A 13,700-nucleotide genomic window follows, 5' to 3' on the forward strand; every position below is an offset into this window, starting at 1 on the left:
GATTTGTGGCGATGGTGAGGCAGTTGCACTCAGACCAATGGGAAAGTTTCCTCTCTTGTGTATCTAGGGTTTCTCTTAGAGTCTATCTCAGATATTTGATAAGTGGAAGTTCCTAAGTTCAAGGATCCTTCGCGAATATCTTACCGATGTGATAGACCCTAGAAGAGAAGTTTCCTCCTTTAGCTACGTGGAGTCCAAGCGGGCTTAAACACTTCGAGATGTGTGACCGACTGAGATCTTTCTGGAAGATTCGGGATTAAGTCGGTAGATTGCCGAGCGCTGCTGCCTCTTCAGTTCTGGGCGTAAGACATTGGTCGGATCTGTTTGGACCCCCTTACTCCTCCGAAGACCCAGGGCTGATCTGTCCATGCCAAGGGCGTTTTGCAAGGCTGGTCTCTTCTGGTCGACCTCCCAGTTTGGGGAATATTTGGTAGACCATCAGGGACTCAGCAGTCCTGCTACCTTAAGCCGGGTTAACCCAGTAGACTTCAGGTCTGATCTTGACTCTTCAGACGTTAGTCAACGTCTGGACATTTTATGCATCATCAGTTATCACATTGTCGTTGAAGGTGAAGGTCCGATCAAGGTCTTTCGATTTGTCAGCTTATCTGTCTTTCAGAATTCAGAAGCAGTTATGTTCGGTGAACCCTTCTGCCCCTTGCAACTCTCCCAGAGAGGGATATTGAATGACGACCGACGAGTGACTTTTGAAATAACGGGATATTTAGTTCGTTTGTTAGACGGTAGTCTCGTGGCAGTGATTATACGAACTTCTATGGAACTAATTCCTTCTGATGTAATCTCCCTGTCTACTTCTTCTCCTGTTTCTTCTTCTTCGTCTAACTTGTAAATAGTTGATGATGGGTGTTTCTTGACGCTCTCCTTTTTGGATTCTGTTTTTGTCTGCAGATACTTAAGTATGGAATAGTTATTTGTTTAAAGCCCTAGTCTTACTAATGCATTCCTAAACTTACTACGCATGCTCCGAATGATCGCTTCTGCAAAATTAGAGAAACTTAGCCTTAATCTATCATGCTCTAATCTTACTATTTCATTCTGTAAAATAAAACCCAAATTAGCGCGGCTCTGTAAATCATAATGATTTTCGAGTCTGGTTTTTTCCCCTGATCATGGCTATTGCTCCCAGGGTCGTTTTATCAGTTATGGCCTTGACTAGTTTAGCTGAGACTTCTCCTCAGACCTCTGGTTGTAGCTTGGGCTACCAGAGCTGGTTTCGTCGGCTTGAGCACGACTAGTTTAGCTAGGACTTCTTCTTGGACCCCTGGTCGTTGCTTTTGCTACCAGGGATGGTTTCGTCGGCTTGAGCACAACTAGTTTTCGTTGGGACTCCTCCTTTACCTCTGGTCATAGCTTGGGCTACCAGGACTGTTTTTGTTTGCTTCTGTATGACTAGTTTCGTAAGGACTTCTCCTTATACCCCCGGTCACCTTTGCCAGGGCTGTAGGTTAACTAGGACTTCTCCTTACGACCCTCAATGGGGATCGCGTTTCACTCGAGTAAAGTCTTCTGTTAAACTAGGACTGCTCCTTGCAAGGTTCTCTGGTCGTTGCCTTAGCTACCAGAACTACCTATTTTTGGCTAGAGTAAGGCGAGGTGAGTTTTGACTAGGACTCCTCCTTTGTAGTTCCGCCTTTTTGGTAAAACATTTTATTTATTAGTAAAATATATAGCTTGTAGCGCTACTTCTTCTACCTAACGGCTTTATTCTGCAAGGATAAAAAGAAGAAGATTGATGGAAACCTACGAGGTCATCAGCTTTCAGTCCTGCATGTCTAATGTGGGGTCCCCATAGAAGACTTTATCTCCTCCGACGGTGGTCGGGTTGGTGGTTTCTTCTTCGTAACTCTGAACAGAGATTAGATAACACTTCATGGCCACTTCTTGGTTTCCTCTGACCGTTCCTACGAGATTTGTTCCCAGGATCAGGAATTTCATTATGAGGTGGTACATGGAGATTATCGACCCTGACTCCCTCAGAAAGTTCCTGTCCAATATAATGTTGTAGGCGTGCATCTTGTCGACCATAGCGAAATTCAGCATTATTCTTTTCTTTGTCTCTCCTTCTTGATGCGGGCGCAACAGTGATGGATCAGCTATAGCTGGAACAATCCAAGCTAGAACAATCAGAGCTGGAGCAGACAGAGCTAGAATACGCAAACACGCCTAACAATGGGTCGAGCGTTACTTTACTGAAGTTGGACTACTCAAATGGATAAATATGGTCTTTAAAGAAGGTTCTCAAAGACTTGGAGAGTCATTTTCGTTTTTAGTAATCTACATTAAATTTAGTCTCGTCTTTCTACATTCATGCATTTAAACTAAGTTGTTTCCAATGTAACTAGTTTCTATGCATGCAGACTAGCTTTTATTTCTCATTTAATGTATTCTCCTCTATATAATGAGGCTTATTATCAATGGAGGAAAAAAGAAAAAACGAATTGGAGAAAACATATAGTCTTTTGTGACTTTGGCTCTGTTTAGATCATTTCCTTTATCCTCTGGTTTTGGAAGAGCCATTGGTGGTGGATTTCGAGGGTCTTTATCATCTGGTTGTGGAAACTGTATCCAGGTGTGGTGTTAGCTCAACCGGTTTCTTGATCACTTTGTGGTGGCAACTTTATCAAAGTGTGGTGATCCGGATCTTCCTAGTTACTTGTTACGACCCTTACCTTCACTCAGTACTCACGCTTGCGGGAAAACGCATCAAGTGGTATCAGAGCTATAATTCAGGTTGATAGAGTGAAGCTATTATCCTGTTTTCTTAAAATAGAATTTCCAAGAGGTTTGACTCTCGACCAAGCACACGATGAGCGTATTTGTCGAGAAATGGAGGAAATGAGGCAGCAAATGGTTCAGGCTTTTAATGGCATGAATATGCAAGCACCGCCAAGGAGACAAATAGTAGACGATGATCGTTCATCTTCTAGTTCTGACGAATGTGTTTTTCTTAGTTCTGATTTTGATCGTAGTTTCAGGTCTGGACGTGAGAGAAGGAGAAGAGACAATCGTCCACAACAACAACATCGTCAAGAAGAATTCAAAGTTGATTTTCCTGATTTTGAAGGCAATCTAAATCCAAATGACTTTCTTGATTGGTTAAGATCAATGGAAAGGACATTTGAATATAATACATATAACAATGAGAAGAAGTATAAAATAGCAACCTTCAAGCTAAAGGGTTATGCTAGCCTTTGGTGGGATACTCTTAAGTCGCTGCGTTTAAGAGAAGGCAAGACCAGAATCAGGTCTTGGGAGAAGCTGAAACGACTTATGAAGAGGAGATTTTTACCCGATGATTCCAAGCAAGATTTGTACTTAAAGCTTACACACTTGCAACAAGAAAAGAAGATAGTAGAAGAGTATACAAGGGAGTTTGATCTTCTGCAATTACGGTGTGATGTTCAAGAACCACAAGAGAGGACTATTGTACGCTTTGTACATGGTTTGAATGATGAGATTTCAACCAAGGTGGAGATACAACCTTTCTAAACTCTTGATGACGTCAAGAAGCTTGCTATCAAGGTGGAGAAGCAGAACAAAGTAGGGAAGAAGCAATACACCAGACCCTACAATCCAGTTTCTTCTTTGATTCCAAAAGGAGTTGTGAAAGGTGATGTTAGTAGCAGCAACAAAAAGACAGAAATTCAGAATTCATCAAAGCCTATGGATGTGAATTTGAAGAAGAAGTGCTTTAAATGTCAAGGGTTTGGGCATTTCCAAGCTGAATGTCTTAATCGAAGAGTTATGACAACTCAAGAGATTGAGGAGATTGAGGAAGAGCTAAGGCAGGATTCTCATGATTTAGAAGTTGATGATCAGAAAGTTCTTGAGGAAGATGATGAAGTCATTGAGCAACCTGATCAAGGAGAATTGTTGGTGATTCGAAGGGTGTTGCATTATGTTCCTAATATAAAAGAAAAGCAACGAGAAGCTATTTTCCAGAGCCGGTGCACAATCAAAGAAAAAGTCTGCAGTTTGATAATTGATAGTGGAAGTTGTACTATTGTGGCATCTATTACACTTGTGGAGAAGCTGAGTTTGCCAACTATAAAGCATCAACAACCTTACAAGCTTAAGTGGTTGACTGATGGAAGCAAGTTGCAGGTTTCTAAACAGGTAGCAATTTCCTTTTCTATTGGGAAGAACTACCATGATAAGGTAATTTGTGATGTCATTCCAATGGATGCTTGTCATCTAGTGCTTGGCAGACCTTGGAAGTTTGATAGAAGAGTTGTACATGATGGGTACAAGAACACTTATTCTTTTCATAAGGATAAGAAGCACATTACATTGTCACCCTTATCACCTACTATGTTTGCTAAGTCTGCAGCAGAGAAACCCAAGGAGAACATGTTTTTGGGTGAAACCAAAATCATGAAAAAGATGGGTAAGGGCAAAGAGGTCTTTGCTTTGCTGGTGGTTGAAAAGAATGACGGAGCTGAAGTGATTTCTCATCCATTGATGCTGAAATTGATAATTGAGTTCAGTGATGTGTTTCCTAAAGATTTACCACCCGGACTACCTCCAAACAGGGGTATTGAGCATCAAATTGATTTATTACCTGGTGCACCTTTGCCAAATCGTCCAGCTTATAGATGCAATCCAGAATAGGCTAAGGAGTTGCAGAAACAAGTGCAAGAGCTGATTGATCGAGGGTATGTCAGGGAGAGGATGAGTCCATGTTCTGTACCAGCTCTGCTTGTACCAAAGAAAGATGGTTCGATGAGGATGTGTGTAGACAGCCGAGCTATTAACAAGATAACCATCAAGTATCCTTATCCTATACCTAGGTTGGATTACATGCTAGATGAGCTGAATGGATCAAAGGTATTCTCAAAAAATTTCGTAAGTAGTGGATATCACCAGATCAGAGTGAAGGAAGGTGATGAGTGGAAGACTGCATACAAGACGAAGAATGGACTGTTTGAATGGCTAGTCATGCCATTTGGATTATCCAAAGCACCCAGCACTTTCATGAGACTTATGAATCAGGTTCTGCGTGATTTAATTGGAAAGTTTGTTGTGGTTTATTTTGATGATATTCTTGTCTACAACAAAACTGAAGAAGAGCATGCTATACACCTCAGAGAAGTTTTCAAGGGGTTGAGAAGAAACAAGCTATATGCTAAGCCAGAGAAGTGTGAGTTCTTTACTTCTAGCATTGTGTTTCTTGGTTATATTGTTTCAGATAAGGGCATTTCAGTTGATGAAAGCAAAGTTGAAGCTATAAGTAGTTGGCCAGTTCCGGCAACCCAATCTGATGTAAGAAGCTTTCATGGACTTGCATCATTCTATAGACGCTTGGTGAAGATCAGCACGGTCGTGACACCAATAACTGAATGCTTGAAGAAGGACAAGTTCGAATGGAGCAGTGCTGCCCAAAAGGCATTTGAAGTGGTGAAATCGAAGCTATGCGAAGCACCTATTTTAGCACTTCTAGATTTTAATCAAGTGTTGGAAGTTGAGTGTGATGCAAGTGGAGTTGGTATAGGAGCTGTTCTTATCCAAGGACAACGCCATATTGCTTATTTCAGTGAGAAACTCACAGGGGCACAGAAAAACTACTCAACCTATCATAAAGAGTTTTATACTATTGTGAGAGCTTTAACACATTGGGAGCATTATTTAAGGTCAGTTCAGTTCGTTTTGCATTCTGATCATGAGACACTGAAGTTTATAAACAACCAGCACAGGTTAAACAACCGACATGCTAAATGGGTAGAATTTTACAATCCTTCTCATTTGTGTCAAAGTACAAGGCTGGAAAAATGAATGTTGTTGCTGATGCACTCTCAAGAAGGTATGCTTTAATTTCTATTCTGGATTCTCGGATTATGGGATTCGATTTGTTGAAGACTTTATATAATGAGGACTTAGACTTTGCTAAAGTCTATAATGAGTGCAAAAAGGGAGTTACAAATCAGTACCATTTGCAAGATGGATTTCTTTTTAAAGGAAACCAGCTCTGCGTTCCAAGGAATTCTGTTCGGGAGTTGCTGATTCGTGAAGCACATGGCGGAGGTCTTTCTGGTCATTTTGAGATTAACAAGACAGTGGACATGCTTCAGAAGCATTTCTTCTGGCCCAAGATGGTACGAGATGTTCATTCAATCATAGAACGATGTGCCACGTGTCAAAGGATGAAAAACCATTTCCAACCAAGTCTGTACACTCCTTTACCCGTTCCAATATAGCCCTGGGATGATGTGAGCATGGATTTTATTATGGGACTACCCAGAACTCAGAGGGGAAAAGATTCTATCATGGTGGTAATTCATAGGTTCAACAAAAATTTTATTCCTTGTCACAAGACTGATGATGCTAGTATGGTTGCTGACTTGTATCTTAAGAAGGTTGTACGCCTTCATGGTATTCCTAAGACCATTGTTTCTGATCGTGATTCAAAGTTTCTGAGCTATTTCTGGAAGACTTTGTGGAGATTACTTGGTACTAAGCTCCTTTTTAGCACTTCTTGTCATCCCCAAACTGATGGTCAAACAGAGGTAACAAATAGAACCTTAACTACACTTTTGAGAGGCTTGATAAAGAAGAACTTGAAGGAATGGGATCTGAAGCTAGCTCAAGCTGAGTTTGCTTATAACCGGTTAATAAGCTACGCGACAAGACGTTCACCTTTTGAGATTGTCTGTGGTTTTAATCCACTTACTCCTATTGATCTGATTTCAATACCTTTGGGATTAAGGCAGATTTTGAAGCAAAGGCAAGGGTAACTACAATGAAGAAGCTACATGAGAATGTTCGAGCAGAATTTGAAAGAGCCAATGAGAAGTACAAGAAAAAGGCCAACAAAAACAGACGTGCTAAGTCTTTTGAACCAGGAAGTCTGGTCTGGTTACACCTCGGGAAGGGGAGGTTTCCGAACAAGCGTAAATCAAAGCTGATGCCCAGAGCAGAGGGTCCTTTTCGGATACTTGACAAGTTTGGTCATAACGCTTACAAACTAGAGCTTCCAGGTGACTATGGTGTTTCGGCTACTTTCAATGTGGGTGATCTTTCTCCTTATATTGAAGACGAGGAGCTATCGGATTTGAGGACAAATCCTTTCCAACCCGGAGAGTTTGATGCAGGAGCAACAGTGCTGGATCAGCCAGAGCTGGAACAATCCGAGCTGGAACAATTAGAGTTGGAGCAGACAAAGCAAGAATATGCAAACACACCTACCAATGGGTTGAGCGTTACTTTACTGAAGTTTGACCAATCAAATGGATAAATATGGTTCTTAAAGAAGGTTCTCAAAGACTTGGAGAGTCATTATCGTTTTTAGTAATCTGCATTAAATTTAGTCTCGTCTTTTTACATTCATGCATTTAAACTAAGTTGTTTCCAATGTAACTAGTTTCTATGCATGCAGACTAGCTTTTATTTCTCATTTAATGTATTCTCCTCTGTAAAATGAGGCTTATTATCAATGGATGAAAAAGAAAAATCGAATTGGAGAAAGCATAGAGTCTTTTGTGACTTTGGATTTGTTCAGATCATTTCCTTTATCCTCTGGTTTTGGAAGAGCCATTGGTGGTGGATTTCGAGCGTCTTTATCATCTGGTGGTGGAAACTTTATCCTGGTGTTGTTTTAGCTCAATCGGTTTTTTTATCACTTTGTGGTGGCAACTTTATCAAAATGTGGTGATCCGGATCTTCCTAGTTACTTGTTACGACCCTTACCTTCACTCAGTACTCACGCTTCTGATGATGCATAAAATGTCCAGACGTTGACTAACGTCTGAAGAGTCAAGGTCAGACCGAAAGTCTCTTGGATCGACTCGTCTTAAGGAAGCAAGACAGCTACATACTTGATGGTCCACTATACGTTCCCCTAACTGGGAGGTCGGCCGGAAGAAATCAGCTCTGCACTAAACGCCCTTGGCATGGATAGATCAGCCCTGGGATCTTAAAAGGAATAAGGGGGGTCTCCACGGGTTCGGCCCATATCTTACGCCCGGAACTGGGGAGATATCAGCGTTGCGCGACCTAATGACTTAATCCTGAACTTCCTATAAAGATCTCAGTCGGCCGCATATCTTGAAGTGTTTAAGCCCGATTGAACTCCACGTATCTAGAAGAAGAAACTTCTCCTTTAAAGTCTATCACTCCGGGAAGATATGTACAAAGTATCCTTGAACTTAGGAACTTTCACTTATCAAAAATACGGGATAGACTCGAAGAGAAACCCTAGATACGCAAAAGAGGAAACTTCCCTTACGGTTTGACGGCAACCGCCTTACCACCGCCACTAATCACAGTCGGTTTAACTTCGCCTATAAAAGGTTCCCCACTATGTCCTTCACAGGACACGATCTCTTTACCCTAGAAAAGATCACCCCATTCTCAGAGTTCTCACAACTCGCCCCCCAAAAGGATCGATCAATATTCATTCTTTCACTGCAAAGAGCATCCTGACTATCCTGAGCGTCGGAGCAGTTTTCGAACCCTTTGCAGGTTTTGCCCCCTCGGGAACAGACGAACAAGAATAAGGAGATAGGAGCTGGAGCGAGGAGCCAGAGCAGAGAAGCAGAGGTGAACAGAGGATTCTCTCCTCTCCAAACAGAATATACCATCATAACGGAGGATGTCATGCATCAAATCCTCTTTTCATGTTGATTTAACCGGGAGCCAATTTTCGACAAGGCATTTGGCGCTAGAATGAGGGCATCTCTCCAGCAAATCATCAGATTCGGTAACCCGAACCCTACTCAATACTTTTTTAGAACTAACTACCTCCCTGAGCCCTTCAGGCAAACATGTCCTCGGGCGAACACACTCCACGTGGGACGCCTCACAGGCTCTCCAACTCAGACGAACTCCTCGCCGAAATAAAGCAAGCCAAGGTCGACTACTACCGGAGAGACGAGGAGGCAAAACGATTGGAGGAAAGCCTCTGCAAAGCCGAGACAGTCAGGAGGGCTATCGCACCGGAGAAGGGGGAAGAAGTAGTCAGGACATTCGCGGGGAGGCTCTTCTCGTCCGACGACACCTACACTCCTGTGGCGCTAACTCTGCAACCAGGCGACCAGATGTGCTTGGAGAGCATTTTGAATGAACAAGTCGTGCTGAATCCGGAGCAACCTTACGTCCCCAAAAGAGCTGGAATAGGTGGGGGGTGCATGGATGACCCCACCATCTGTGATATACTCAAACACCAAGTGGCGGAATTGACAAGAGAAAAAGAGAAGGACAAGCTCTGGGGAAGGACAGTGATTCGGCAGCCGCCCCTATTCCGGGAGATACTGGAATCCGAAAAGCCGACAAACTTCAAGTGTCCCACGCTGGAACATTATCACGGTGTGGAAGACCCAGGAGTGTTGCTCAACAACTATGTTGCGAGGATGAACTTATGCACGACTAATCGAAACATATGGTGTGTAGTCTTTGCCACCATCCTAAAAGGACCAGCTCAGGCGTGGTACCAAGCGCTAGCTCCAGGTTCAATCAAGTCCTTTGATCAGCTCGCCCAAGTTTTCTGCGAAGCTTTCCGAGGAAGCACTAGCATCAAAAGTGGAACCGACGAGTTGTTCAATATGGTACAAGAAAAGAGCGAGATTCTAGCGAGCTACTAGCAGAGATTTCGCAATCTCATGGTGCAAGTCCCCTACCTGAAATCGAACGTCGCCTTTCTCGCCTTACAGAGAGGCCTCAGGCAGGACGACATAATCAGAGATATCTTGGGGAGAAAGCCATACACCCTTACAGAACTGATAGAAAGGTTGCAACAATTTATCAGGACAGAGGAAAATTATCTACGGATGAAGGACGTGGCCAACATCCCATACGAGAGTGAACGTCCTTGAAAGAAGGAACGGGACGAAGTCAGGCCACCCAGGGACCGTGAACGAGGCAGGAGACCTAGGGCTGACTTCGCAACCTATACCCCACTGATGAAAGGGAGGGAGGAAATCTTACAGGTATTGATAGCAAAAGGCAAGGCGGAGCTGCCTAAACCCAATGACGACCGAGAGGAGTTCGGGCCTAGAGATATGACTGCCTGGTGTGCCTTTCACAGAGGCTACTGCCACAAGACCGACAATTGTCGGCATCTCAAAAATCTTATCGAAGAGATGGTTACAAAAGGAGAACTGGATAAGTACATCAATAACGGAACAAAAGGCCAGTAAACAGGGCAGAAATCGGATCGGGAACGGAAACCAACGAGCAGAGTCTGACTTTCAAAAAGGCAAACAAAGGTCTGGAGGAACCAACCGGGGTAATGGGAAATATCAATACCATAGCAGGAGGACCAACCCTCGGCAGAGCAACTAAAGGGGAGCAGCGTAGATACGCCAACGAGGCGAAGAACCCCCAGTCCTGCTAATCAAGCCTGCCGTGAAAACTCCACCCATCGTCTTTACTGACGACGATCTGATTGGGGTAACAACTCCACACGCGGATCCATTAGTAATAACGGTTGTAGTGGCCAAATGGAGGGTAGGACGCATCCTGGTCGATACAGGAAGCTCGACAGAAGTCATGAGTCGGACATGCTTCCAAAAACTCGGGGTAAGTCATCACCACCTCAAATCTTATAAATCTTGCTTGACAGGGTTCGGCGATAACCATGTCGAAACAGATGGAATAGCAACCATGCCAGTACTAATCGGTGAAGGAGAATCGGCAAAAGCGATAATGCTAAACTTTGCCATTGTCAATAAGATGCACGCCTATAACATCATATTGGGCAGGAATTTCCTAAGGGAGTCAAGAGCAATAGTTTGTATGAACCACCTCATGATGAAATTCCCAGTTCTGGGAACGAATCTCATAGGGACGGTCAGAGGAGACCAGAAAATAGCCCGGGAATGTTACCTCATTTCTGCCCAAGGCTGTGAGGAAGAAGCATTCAACCTGACCACAATCGGAGGAGACAAAGCGTTCAACGATGACCCCACGGCAGACATGCAGAGCTGAAAGGCTCAGTCATCACTACCCCTAATCTACTTTCCATTAAGTAAAGCCATTAGGCAAAAGAAGTAGCAGTACTAGCTACATATTTTATCTAACAAAATAAAATATTTTTAACAAAAATGGTATAAAAGGAGGAGTCCTGGTTAAACTCATCATCGAGCAAGTAGTTCTGATAGCGAAAGCCACGACCAAGGGACCTAAAGGTAGCCTTGGTAGCGAGAGCAACGACCAAGGGCCCTAATTTAAAAACGGCCAAGCTAGCGAGAGCCACGACCAGGGACAGGATATCCTTGGTAGCTATGGCGACGACTGAGGGCTCTAAGGAGCAGTCCTAGTTAAACTGAACTTTACTCGAGTAAAACTGACCCTTCACCAAGGTCCCAAGGAGAAGTCCTAGTCAAACTGACCGGCTTAAGCCGGCAAATGAGGTAGCTCCAGTAGCTACGACTGCGACCCGAGGTCTCGCAAGGAGAAGTCCTAGTTAAACTTAAACTCTTTATTCGAGTAAAACGTGGTCCCTGAGGATCCCCAGGAGAAGTCCTAGTTAAATTACAACCCTGGCGAAGGTGACCGGTGCCGATGTGGAAAATTGGCTCCCATTAAATCAGCATAGAAAAGAGAGTTGATGCATGACCGCCTCTGTTATGATGGTATATTCTGTTTGGAGAGGAGAAATTCCTCTGTTCAGCTCCGCTTCTCTGCTCTGCTCTCCTTCTCTTTTGTGGCTCCTCGCTCCTAGCTTCTTGCTCTTGTTCGTCTGTTCCCGGGGGGGAAACCATCAAAAGGTTCGAAAACCGCTCCGACGCTCAAGACAGTCAGGGTGTTCTTTGCAGTAAAAGAATGAATATTGACCGATCCTTTTGGGGGCGAGTTGTGAGAACTCTGAGTTTTGGTGATCTTTTCTGAGGTGAAGAGATCGTGTCTTGTGAAGGGCGAAGTGGGGGGCCTTTTATAGGCAAAGTTAATCCGACTGTGATTAGTGGCGGTGGTGAGGCGGTGGCTATCAAATCGTAAGAGAAGTTACCTCTATTGTGTATCTAGGGTTCCTCTTCGAGTCTATCCCGGATCTTTGATAAGTGAAAGTTTATAAGTTCAAGGATACTTTGTATATATCTTGCCGGAGTGATAGACTTTAAAGGATAAGTTTCCTCTTCTAGATATGTGGAATCCAAGCGGGCTTAAACATTACAAGATATGTGGCCGACTGAGATCTTTCTAGAAAGTCCGGGATTAAGTCATTTGTTCACGCAGCGCTGATATCTCCCCAGTTCTGGGCGTAAGATATGGGCCGAAACTGTGGAGACCCCTTTATTCCTTTTAAGATCGCAGGGCTAATCTATCCATGCCAAGGGCGTTTAATGCAGAGCTGATTTCTTTCGGCCGACCTCCCAGTTAGGGGAACGTATGGTGGACCATCAGGTGTTTAGCTGTCCTGCTGCCTTAAGCCGAGTCGATCCAAGAGACTTTAGGTCTGATCTTGACTCTTCAGAGGTTAGTCAACGTCTGGACATTTTATGCATCATCATGAGTCCCGCACTCCTTAGTTGAAAGTAAAGAGACTAAGGAGTAGAAGTAACTCATGTGTTCTTATTTTATTTAAAGTCGAGAGTATTACCTGTCCCAGAGTTGTATCGTGAAGCTCTTTGGGTCTTACCTTGACTAGGGCTAGTTGGTGGAACTCAGTATTATGTTGATGCTCCAGAGGTAATTGGTATCTGCTAAGTGGAGGTATTTTTTGACCAAGTGTTGTTTTGGCCAGAGTCATCCCAGCTGTGTTCTTGTTCTGACGTGTGGTTTGGTCTTCCAAGACACGTTTCGTCTTCTGCGCGAGTAATTAATCTTTTCCATGCGTGATTTTGTGACGTCATAGATTTGATCCTCTGATCACGCAGATATTCGGTGTTGATCTTTTGGATTGTTATGCACGACAGTCCCTTCGGCATGCGTGGACACGCGGTGCCTTGCTAGTGGGAGACTGTCGCGTCTCCTTAAAATCTGTTGATACCCTATCTGCCAGTTGATCTGGAGATGCATAAAATGTCCAAACGTTGACTAACGTCTGAAGATTCAAAGATCAAACCAGAAGTCTCTCGGAACAGCTCGGCTTAAGGCAGCAGGACAACTAAAACCCCTGATGGTCCACCACACATTCCCACAATCGGGAGGTCGGCCGGAAGAAATGCCCTCGGCATGGATAGATCAGCTCTGGGGTCTCTAAATGAATAAGGGGGGTCTCCACAGGTTCGGCCCATATCTTACGCCCAAAATTGGGAAGATATCAACGTTGCGCGACCTAATGACTTAATCCCGGATTTTCCAGAAAGATCTCAGTCGACTACGTATCTTGAAGTGTTTAAGCCCGATTGGACTCACGTATCTAAAGGAGGAAACTTCTCCTTTAGAGTCTATCACTCCGACAAGATATATACAAGGTATCCTTGAACTTAGGAACTTTCACTTATCAAAGATCCGGGATAGACTCAAAGAAAAATCCTAGATACGTAGAAGGGGTAACTTCTATTACGGTTTGACGGCCACCGCCTAACCACCACCACTAATCACAGTCGGCCTACCTTCGCCTATAAAAGGCCCCCCACATCGTCCTTCAAAATACACGATCTCTGGAAGAAAAACACACTCTCTCTCTAAATACGATCTCTTCATATCAAGAAGGATCACCCCCCAACAACAGAGTTCTCATAACTCGCCCCCAAAAGGATCAATCAATATTCATTCTTTTACTGTAAAGAGCACCCTGACTG

At 43.7% G+C, this 13,700-nt stretch overlaps 1 pseudogene; it reads left to right on the forward strand.

Moving 5' to 3' along the window:
* Window positions 1-2,847: 2,847 nt before the first annotated feature.
* LOC147544280 (uncharacterized) lies at window positions 2,848-7,252 on the forward strand (annotated as a pseudogene).
* Window positions 7,253-13,700: the final 6,448 nt, after the last annotated feature.

This window comes from Eschscholzia californica, unplaced genomic scaffold (assembly GCF_041429995.1).
Source record: "Eschscholzia californica isolate CP2 unplaced genomic scaffold, dmEscCali1.0.p SCAF_4, whole genome shotgun sequence".
Lineage (NCBI taxonomy): Eukaryota > Viridiplantae > Streptophyta > Magnoliopsida > Ranunculales > Papaveraceae > Eschscholzia > Eschscholzia californica.